Source organism: Pseudoliparis swirei, chromosome 8 (assembly GCF_029220125.1).
Source record: "Pseudoliparis swirei isolate HS2019 ecotype Mariana Trench chromosome 8, NWPU_hadal_v1, whole genome shotgun sequence".
NCBI classification, from domain to species: domain Eukaryota; kingdom Metazoa; phylum Chordata; class Actinopteri; order Perciformes; family Liparidae; genus Pseudoliparis; species Pseudoliparis swirei.
In genome coordinates, this window is record NC_079395.1 from 17,816,769 (window position 1) to 17,826,367 (window position 9,599).

The 9,599-nt window shown below is 44.6% G+C and overlaps 1 pseudogene; it reads right to left on the minus strand.

Moving 5' to 3' along the window:
* Nucleotides 1-1,461: 1,461 nt before the first annotated feature.
* LOC130198465 (zona pellucida sperm-binding protein 3-like) lies at nt 1,462-3,004 on the minus strand (annotated as a pseudogene).
* Nucleotides 3,005-9,599: the final 6,595 nt, after the last annotated feature.

Below are 9,599 nucleotides of genomic sequence, written 5' to 3' on the forward strand. Positions count from 1 at the left end.
GCTAAACAATTCGTCAGTCAGCAAATTTGGGAGAGGACCAGAGAAAACTACGGTGTCCGACAATGTCTTGGCATAAGCACACACCGATTCCACATTAATTTTAGTGACCTCCGACTGGCATAGTCGGGAGTCATTACCACCGGCGTGTATTACAATCTTACTCTATCTACGCTTGTCCATAGTCAGCAGCTTCAAACAAGACTCAACGTCGCCCGCTCTGGCCCCCGGTAGGCACACGACTGTGGTCCACGGCTTCGCTATTTTCACGTTCCTGACTATAGAGCTCCCGATAACCAGGGTGTGTTCCTCAGCGGGTGTGTCGCTGAGCAGGGAAAAGCGGTTCGAAACGTGAAGTGGTTGGTGCACAGCGGGCTTCTGTATAGACTTACTACTCCTGCGAACAGTTACCCAGCCTCCCGGCTGCACGGGCAACACTGGGGAACAGCTATCAGCTGACTGTAGCTCCGCGCCGGCTACGGGAGAGGGCGGGCTAACTAGCATAGCTGTCTGAGCTTCGATGGCGCGGAGTCGTGCATCTAACCCACTTAGACCTGCCTCCAACCTAGCAAATGAACTACACTTGTTGCATGTATCAGAGGGATAACTATACATGAGACACTGAGCAAGAGAAGAAGAAGTCATGCTCACTGCTGAGCTGGCAACCGGAAGAGTGAGATGATGCGTTGATTTCAGTTCTCTGCATTTGACCATCCATCACTAGTGACCTTTTTTAAACACTCTGGTCCTGAACTGCTTGAAAGTTGTGCACGGTCTGCCAATCCATAGCTTCATAATCCCAACAGTCATCCTCAGTCCCAAAAGGTATGAGTGGTACTTTAACAATAGACGTTTGTTGTCGGCACATATTTTATCCAAGCGATGAGTCAAAAACCACTTCGTCGGGCCATCAGACATGGAAAGCCACTTCAGACAACGCTCTCCGTTCCGATTGGCCTTGTAAGACCAACATATCCGAGGGTATCACTAAAACGTCTATTTGCAGCGCAGGATCAATTAACCATCATTGACAGTATACACCCTCTTCTTGAAAATGAAGCCAACCTTTAACGCTCGTGTACATCAAGCAGTCACTAAGACTCTATAAAAATACTGGACCTTGAACACAATCACACAGAAGAATAAGCAGAGCTTTCAAGTATAGTTCCATCTTTAATTGTATCATAATAATCTAAAATGAAGGGCAATATTACACTTTTAGAAGTTTACAAAACCAATAATAAAAATCCATTTCAGATAGAAGGAGCCAGTGTGCAAAATGGATCCATTCCTGTTCGAGAATAAAAGACAAGGTTAGGTAGTTGTTAAAGATTATTATATAGTTCAATGCAAAATACAAGAATTACCTGGAGAGTCAGTCAATAATTCACATCAGTGATGGTCAGAGGTCCAAGGACAGCTTTTTGTGCCATACCACGCTTCCCTGTTTTAAAGTTAAAAGGTTTAAGTAAAAGTCAAACCAGACAAGTTGATATAGCAGAAGTCACTAATACCTGATGCTAAACTCCTGACCCTCCTGGACTTGCAGTCAGAGTCACAGCAGGCACAGAGATAGCGGGATGCAGAGTTGTCCAACTGCTCCCAGCTGAGTTCATGAGGGTCGGAGAAGAGTCAGAAAATTATCGTCAGTGGTTCCATCACACAAGTCTGATGAACCCAGAGAACATTGTGAATGTTTCAGTGACATTTTTACCCATGCTCGTTGTCATAGTGACAGGCCTTCTTGCTGTTGTCCTGACCGTTGGGATCCCAAGCCACAAGTTTACAGTGGATAAACACCTGGTGAGTAAGAAGTGAGGTTGAGGGGCAGTTGGCTTCCAGTTTTACCAATAAAGCCCCGATTCTAAAAATGAACGTGCAAAATTTATCGTTACCTCTTCACGAGACCAAACCTAAAGGCTTGAAGGAAAGGCGGAGCTCAGAGGATTTTGCCTTTGTTCGAATTTGAGGCGATACCAGACTGTCCACAAGACATCTGTGTGGGGGAGAAAGAAAGTGTCAAGTCTGATTTCTGGACAACAAAATGCTAAACGGTGAAACCAGATTACCCCTCATTGGCGATTATCGGGTACAAAGTGCTTCCAGGCTGCAGCTCCGGTGTGGTAGCCGCTACGCATTCCTCAAGAAACAGCAGCAAGGGCTGATGGGTCTCCTGCGCCACGCTAGCCATGATCGGGATAAAGGAGCCCAGAGGAAAGGTGGTGGATTCAGCGGGGCCGGAGAAGTCAGCTACAGCCGTAAACAGGAGAGGAGTCATTACGCTACAGGAGTCACTGGGAGAGCTGCCATCTCCAGTGAGGTCACGCGTCACACCCACCATTCATGAGGCCAAAGTGGAACTCTAGATCTCCCAGACCAAATGTGGTGAAAATTGGGGCATGAAGCCGCGGGTACCAGTCTTCAGGCCTGCAACACAAAGCAAGAGTTAAACAGCTGCCATGTTACCAAACTCTCAAAGCTGAAGTAGTGTGAACACCCACCTCTCATATTCACAGACAACGGGGCGAGTGAAGTCCACAGAGTCAGGAGAGGAACTGTAGGTCAGATCATTGGTGAACATCAAGCGATCCCCAGTTACCTACGAGAGACGCAAATGTCACCAAGCTGCAGGAAGTACAGTGGACTCAGTTTGCAGGTACACATGTGGAGGTGCTACGCACAATTCTCCTGAAGTTACAGTCGTCGAAGTCCACGCTGAAAAAAGCATCGGTTGCCGAGAAGCTGGTGGGGAAGCAGTTACCCAGACGGAAGAGCGAGGTATCAGCCCAGGACCTGCCCTCCGTCCACACCAGCCTCACAGAGTCGGTTCCACAGTCCAGCTTCATGTCTGGAAGGAGACACAACACAAACAAGTTGATACTCAAACAGCTTTAGTTAGATCACAATAACAGAGCTTTGTGCATCATTTTGTTCCAATATTACCTGCATACACCGACATGGCAGCAGCCAGGCTCACAAGCAGTGCACGCTGCCAAAAGAAAGCCATCATGACTGGATGCTGGCTCTGGACACTGTGGGGTGTTTTTATTCCTTGTTACCGGGCAACTTTCATCAAGACAACCTCTTTCAGCTGGTGTGTGTTGACGGCCTCAGGTGCAGAGGCCATCAGACTTCTTCTTCTTCTTCTGAAGTTTATCTGTGGACTACAAATTAAGGTTTAAGGTGTATACTGCCACCTATTGTACCGGAGTGTCTAACATTATGACTTTAGGAAAATGTTCCTTTTAAAGACAGTAATATTGTTTTTATGATAAATGTAAAACAACGCTAAAGAAAACTAAAGCCGTCGCTTCCTTCATGTGAAGTGTCTTTACTCTTTTCTATTTAGTTACTTAAGTTAATGAGATCATCTTCAGGTAAGTTGGTTTAAATCATATTTATCAGATCGATCCCATTTTATATTTGTAAACGATGAAGCCTCAATGACCAACAACGTTAATCACGGAGTTCCACAAGGTGATTGGACCCATTTTATTTACCTTATACATGCTTCCTTTGGGCAATATTATCAGGAAACACTCCGTAAACTTTCATTGTTATGCAGATGAAACTCAATTCTAGCTATGGATCAAACCAGAGGAGACCAACCAGCTCGCTAAAATTCAAGCATGTCTTAAAGATATAAAAACATGGATGACCTGCAACTTTCGATGTTAATCTCTGACAAAACTGAAGTTGTTTTACTCTGAACACCTCAGGGATCAATTATCTGGTGATGTGGTTGTAAAGAATATATATTTTAGCTTAGCACAGCCTAGTATTGTTTGCATAAATATTATGTGTAAGATGGAAAACACTGAATGGAAGTTAAAATCTCCGACAGAGCACTCTGGCGCCTGACTGATCTAAAGAAAGATAACAGTGACACTTGGTGAGGTTTTGTGAGCCCCCCTCCGCATCCACACATTCCGGAGGTGATCACATACAAAGAGCTCTCTATACCTCAGGTCAGGGAATGGCAACAGAGACATTTACCTCACCAAGCAGATAGATAAGGAAGGGTCCAGATGTGGGCATTATTCTCCTTTAGACACTTGGGGCCCCTCAATGGCCACTCACACACACACACACACACACACACATGGCCTTTCTCCGACCCACACACACACACACACACACGTGAAGGGCCCCTTTTGACAAACGACCTCCTGCGCATCCCACCTCGGAAGAGATAAGATTATCTTAGGAAACTCCCCAGCTCAGACAAAGGAAGCTACATGAATTCCATCTTTCTTCCCACACTCTTTTTCACAACATATGCACTCATTGGCAGACCACAAGAACCAATGAAGGAGCGACAGCGATGGAAGCAGAGGAACAAGAACCAATGAGAAGACACCATCCTCTTTACCTCCTGACCAATTAGAACTGGCCTTGATGGCTATTTAAACCGTCGCGCCCTCTGTTAAGGGCCTCTCTCTGGTCTGAATACTCTAGGTACCAGCCGGAGGGGGGTCCATGCATGATGTCTACTTGTATCCTGATTTCTGAATAAAACGCTAATAAATGTAACGTAGAAGTCTACCGCTGCTTTCTTCCAGTGAGTACCGTCCAGGTGGTGTGTCGCTGTCCAACACCAACAAATGGTAGCAAGAGAATGGTTGTGAAAACCGGTCCAGAGACCTGAGGAGGACAGCACCTGAGATCCCAGACGGTCCACTGCTTCCAAGGCCCACTCCGAAAAAACTGATCAAACCGCGGTTTACAAATAAGGTAAGACTGAACCTGTTTATTTCAAATCAGTCAAATTGAACACTCTAAATTTGATCAGGAGTATTGGATGTGAGTATTGGAACTGACACATTTTGGACTTAATTTAAATAATAAAATAAAGCGTAAAAAGGGAAATCACGATACAGCCTGGCATAAAAAGTCCCCAATAGGAGGCCAGTTTGATTAAGCTGGAAGCCGAGTTCGAACAGAACCCGCATTAGGAGTCCTCAACAGGAGGCCAGTTTGATTAAGCTGGAAGCCGAGTTCGAACAGAACCCGCATTAGGAGTCCTCAACAGGAGGCCAGTTTGATTAAGCTGGAAGCCGAGTTCGAACAGAACCCGCATTAGGAGTCCTCAACAGGAGGCCAGCGGTTAAAGCTGGAAGACGACCCAGAAGTGGGCATAGTGAGTCCTCAAATTTACTGAGGCCGGCCACAAGGCTGGAAGACGACCCAGAAGTGTGGGCGGCATAGTGAGTCCTCAAATTTTCTGAGGCCGGCCACAAGGCTGGAAGTCGACCCCGGCAGTGAGGGCCGCATAGAAATTAAACACATGTGTATGTATAAACTGTGAATGAATGTTGAATACCGGTGGTGAATAAATGTTGTCAAAGTGGAATCAACAGCGCAAAGTCGAAACCTAACGGTGACAACGAAAGCTCTGGTCTGTTGAATTGCACGAGTGATAAATAAGGATTTAGTGTTCCGAAAGACACGTTGTCAAGTAAGAACACATTGTATGGCAATTGTGTACTACGTTTAAGAGCAGTTACGAGTTTGAGATTGAGGAGGATACTGAGAAACAACGAGGTAACTCGGCTTAACACAGCAAAAAATACAAGAGCAGAAAGGAGGGGGAGATCAGCAGAGCTGCTGCGGAGAAAGCACGCGCCTTCACAGAACAGCAGCCCCTCCCCTCCCCACTTAGCTGCGCGAGCCGTTCTTCACCCTGCAGGCACTCAGAGCGAGACAATAACAGAGCAGGACAGAGCAAGAACAGTGACGGAAGAATTCCTTTTGAAGATAACTATTAATTAGTAGAGTGTGCGACCATCTTTTACTTTTTGAAATGATGCTTTAAAGAAATGCATTGTTAAACCAAACTTTTAATTTTTCTTTAAATTAACTGATCAATTGCCTGGCTAGCTCAGTCGGTAGAGAATGAGACTTCTAATTCAAAGGTTGTAGGTTATTCAGTTTTAAATTGATCCCCTTTGTTATTTTATATTTTATATTTTTATTATAATTTTTGCTCAGTCTCTCAAAGATTTGACCCTTTTCAAGCATAACTGCAGTTTTTCTAGCCACAAGGCACCTCTCTTAGCAGTTCAGATAAAAATAATAAAAGAAAAAACTGAGAAAAAGGTTGATGTTTCTAAGATAATGATGATGCCACCATTTGATGGTGAGGGAGGAGCAGCCTATTTAGGTAGAATCAGAGAGTTGTAGAACGACAAACTAGGGAAGATTTCCTTGAAGATAGCATGACTGAACAGTTTTTAGGTTATCAATAGAATCATCAGTGACTGTGACCATACAGACCGAACTGAAAGGGATAGTAGGACTAAAGTACATGAACTTCTATGACTTGGAAACTCAGGTCAGACGCCATATAGATAAAAATAAACAGAGCAGGGAAAAGATGAACCTGACCAAAGCAGAAGTAAATGGCACAAGCCACGGTGCAGCAGACTGCAGCACAACCACATGGACCTTAAGTCCCGTATAGTCCGTATCCAGCTCCTCCTCCAAATCCATAAGCACTGATCTATCAACAGCCACAGCAAGCCACGTTTGCACCGCTTCAAGCTTAGTTCCCTCAAACCTTATGTCCTGCAACAGGTGGGTCAGCAGCCCATAAATGGGGCCCCACAAGAGAGATATAATTTGCATAAAAGAAGCCCGTTCAGGAGTAAGAGGAGTAACAACTGGGGCAATGGAGGCTTTAGATGATTATTAATAACTGTTTTAATTATAGTCAGGTTGGAAATTGGGCTAATTTTTGTCCTTATCCACCACAGGGTTAGCAGTCTCAGTCAGGACCGCTTCAGTACTCCCATAATGTCTAACCCCGCCATAACAAGCACCCAACACATAGCCACAGCCACAAGGCAATAGTGATCCACGGCACCAGGCCCGGACCAGAGACACAAAATTAGGCGTGCCCAGATCCAACAGCTGACAGCGAACTGTACTCACTGAACAGAAATGTGCCACACCCAGTAGTCACCCAATGATTCAACTGGAGACTAAAGAGACACTGAGAAGGAAGCAAAGGGTCCGGTGGGACAGAGTAGATGATGATGACATCACACCTCTGCATGACAACAGCCAGCAGTGGAGACTTTGGTTCAAAGTCCTGCATCCCTACTCGCCACCAGGGGACCAAAAAACATTGTGCCCTTAACTACACCTTGATACAAGATGAGATCTGAGATCCTGAGGGACTGCCTGCAACACGAGATTGAGGTTCATGAAAAACCCAACTGTGGAGGCTCGGAGATCTATGCAGAGAAGCAAGGAGTAGCAGCGGCTGTTCAATGAACACCAGAGTTGCAGATTGTATGCAGTCGTTGACACCGCAGCTCCACATCACAGTGTTGGTCCAGAGTGGAGGCACAGAGAAGAACAATGGTAAAAACAGAGGTTGAGGCTACGGACTGGGTACACAAACAAAATAAACACTGACATTACTCCACATTTGAGAACATGTACAGAATTGCACACACATCGGAGGTCCAGTTAGTATTAGAGACACATGCTTAGCCACACACATAGTAGAGAGAACACTGATCATGGGGACACTGACAACATGCGTAACTTACTTCCAGACACTTTTAGGACTAAAGGGTGAACTGATGTGTGACTGATTCCGATAGCTCCCGTAGAGATAATTAAAACCACGTGCGATTCCAATTTAATCGTCACCAGCATCCCTTAAGGATGGAACAGACTGTAGATATATTTTTTAAATCATAGAATGGTTGTTATAGGCAGGTGTACTGGAGAGGATGAGGGCTCCCTGGAATACATTAATTAATTAATTTCCTAAACTTGGAAAATGGGCCTTGATTTGGGGCCAATAAATAAATTTGTAACCCACTCTTTACTAATTAGGCCGACTTATTATGACATTCCTAACCCAAGCACAATGATGACGCTGTGAGTTCAGACAAGACATGGTTCTCCTGCATTGATTTGACAGACGCATGCATTTTTAATTTTATTTCTCTCTTTTCTTCGAGAGGTTGACTGTTTATTAAGATTATTATTATTGAAAAGGATTTAGGAATTCCATCCTATTTCAAAAGAGGGATAGAAGCACACAACAATCTATGTTGAGGACAGACTATTAAGAGGAGGGCCAGACAATTACAGACTAATAGATCAGATATCAGTAGGTTTAGAATCAGTGACCCCAGAGAATCATAAAAAATAATTTTTTGAAATCATAAATATGCTTGATAAATGAAAAGATGTAATCTTAATTGTGTTCCTTCCATAGTTGTGGTGATAGTAGATGGGGTTCAACGTTGACTGATTCGAAGAAGAGCTGCCACTCCTGTACACATAACTTGCGAGTGTTTGACCACATCCCATATAGTGCACACATGCACACACTTAAGGTAGAGAGTTACAAGACTCATCAGGTCCGACAACGGAACACATTTTAACAACAAACTGCTGGGGAAAGTTGATATGCACTGGGCATAACCCACAAGTTTGGGTCTGTATATCACCCTCAGTCTCAAGGATTGGTTGAGAGAGCCAATCAAATTATTAAAAGGAAAATGTGAGAAGGCGCCTCCACTAGGTACTGATGACCATGAGATCATTACCAGGGGGGAAGACGTCACCAAGTGAGTTGTTAACAGGAAGAAGTATGCCAGAGCCACCCAGAGATGGAGGTCATATGCCACCTCTGGATGTCTGCAAAATTGAAATGTCAGAATACATAAAAGCTCTAATTTCTCTCTCACCAAAGCTCTCTCCAACCAGGTTGTTCGAGCCCAGACGATCAGGAGGCAGCAGAGCAACCAAAGTAAAAGTAGGTGACTGGGTCAGGGTCAGGGTTCACAAGAGGAAGTGGACTGAGCCTAGGTGGACTGGTCTGTACGAAGTGAAGGAGGTTACTTCACACATGGTCCAGGTCAAGGGTAAGGCAGAGGCACCTTGATACCACCTGACACATTGTGCCCCAGCCACCTGTCCAACAGGGACATTGACAGAAACACAATCGGATCTAAAGATGTTGATGCCACAGAGGTCGTTCCGTAGGTGTTGCGGGGAGCCTGATAGCCCAGCTAGAAGGTCCCCCCCGCAAACCACTATAGGAACAGCTGGAAGTCAGACAAACTGTTCTAATGGTCATGGGACTGACCCTTGCCATTATCATAGGATTAGTCATGTGAGGTTTAGAGAAGAACCTGCCAAAAAAGACATTATAATAGAAAAGATTAGGGAGAACATTGTTTTTAATGTATGTTGCATGAGAGTGACTGCATGTTAGTATTATAGATTGACGAAGCCAGTTGAATTACGTGAAGTGACTTAGAATAACAAAGACAGGACGTTTATGATGAAAATGATTTTAATGCGGACAATAACAAGGACAGGACTTTTATTGTGAAAATGAGTTTAATACGGACAATAACAAAGACGAGACTCTTATTTTGAAAATACTTGGTTAGCGACTTGACCGGAAGTGACGTTTTGACCATGGGTTAGTGACATTTGACCCCTCCATTGTTCTAGCGGAACTTTGAACTAATCACTAGGTGTTAAAGGCTGGACTCACCTTTGAGTGAGGATTGGCAGATTTTGAGTCTAAGACTCTGGGGATTAGAGATAGCGGGATCTCATCAACA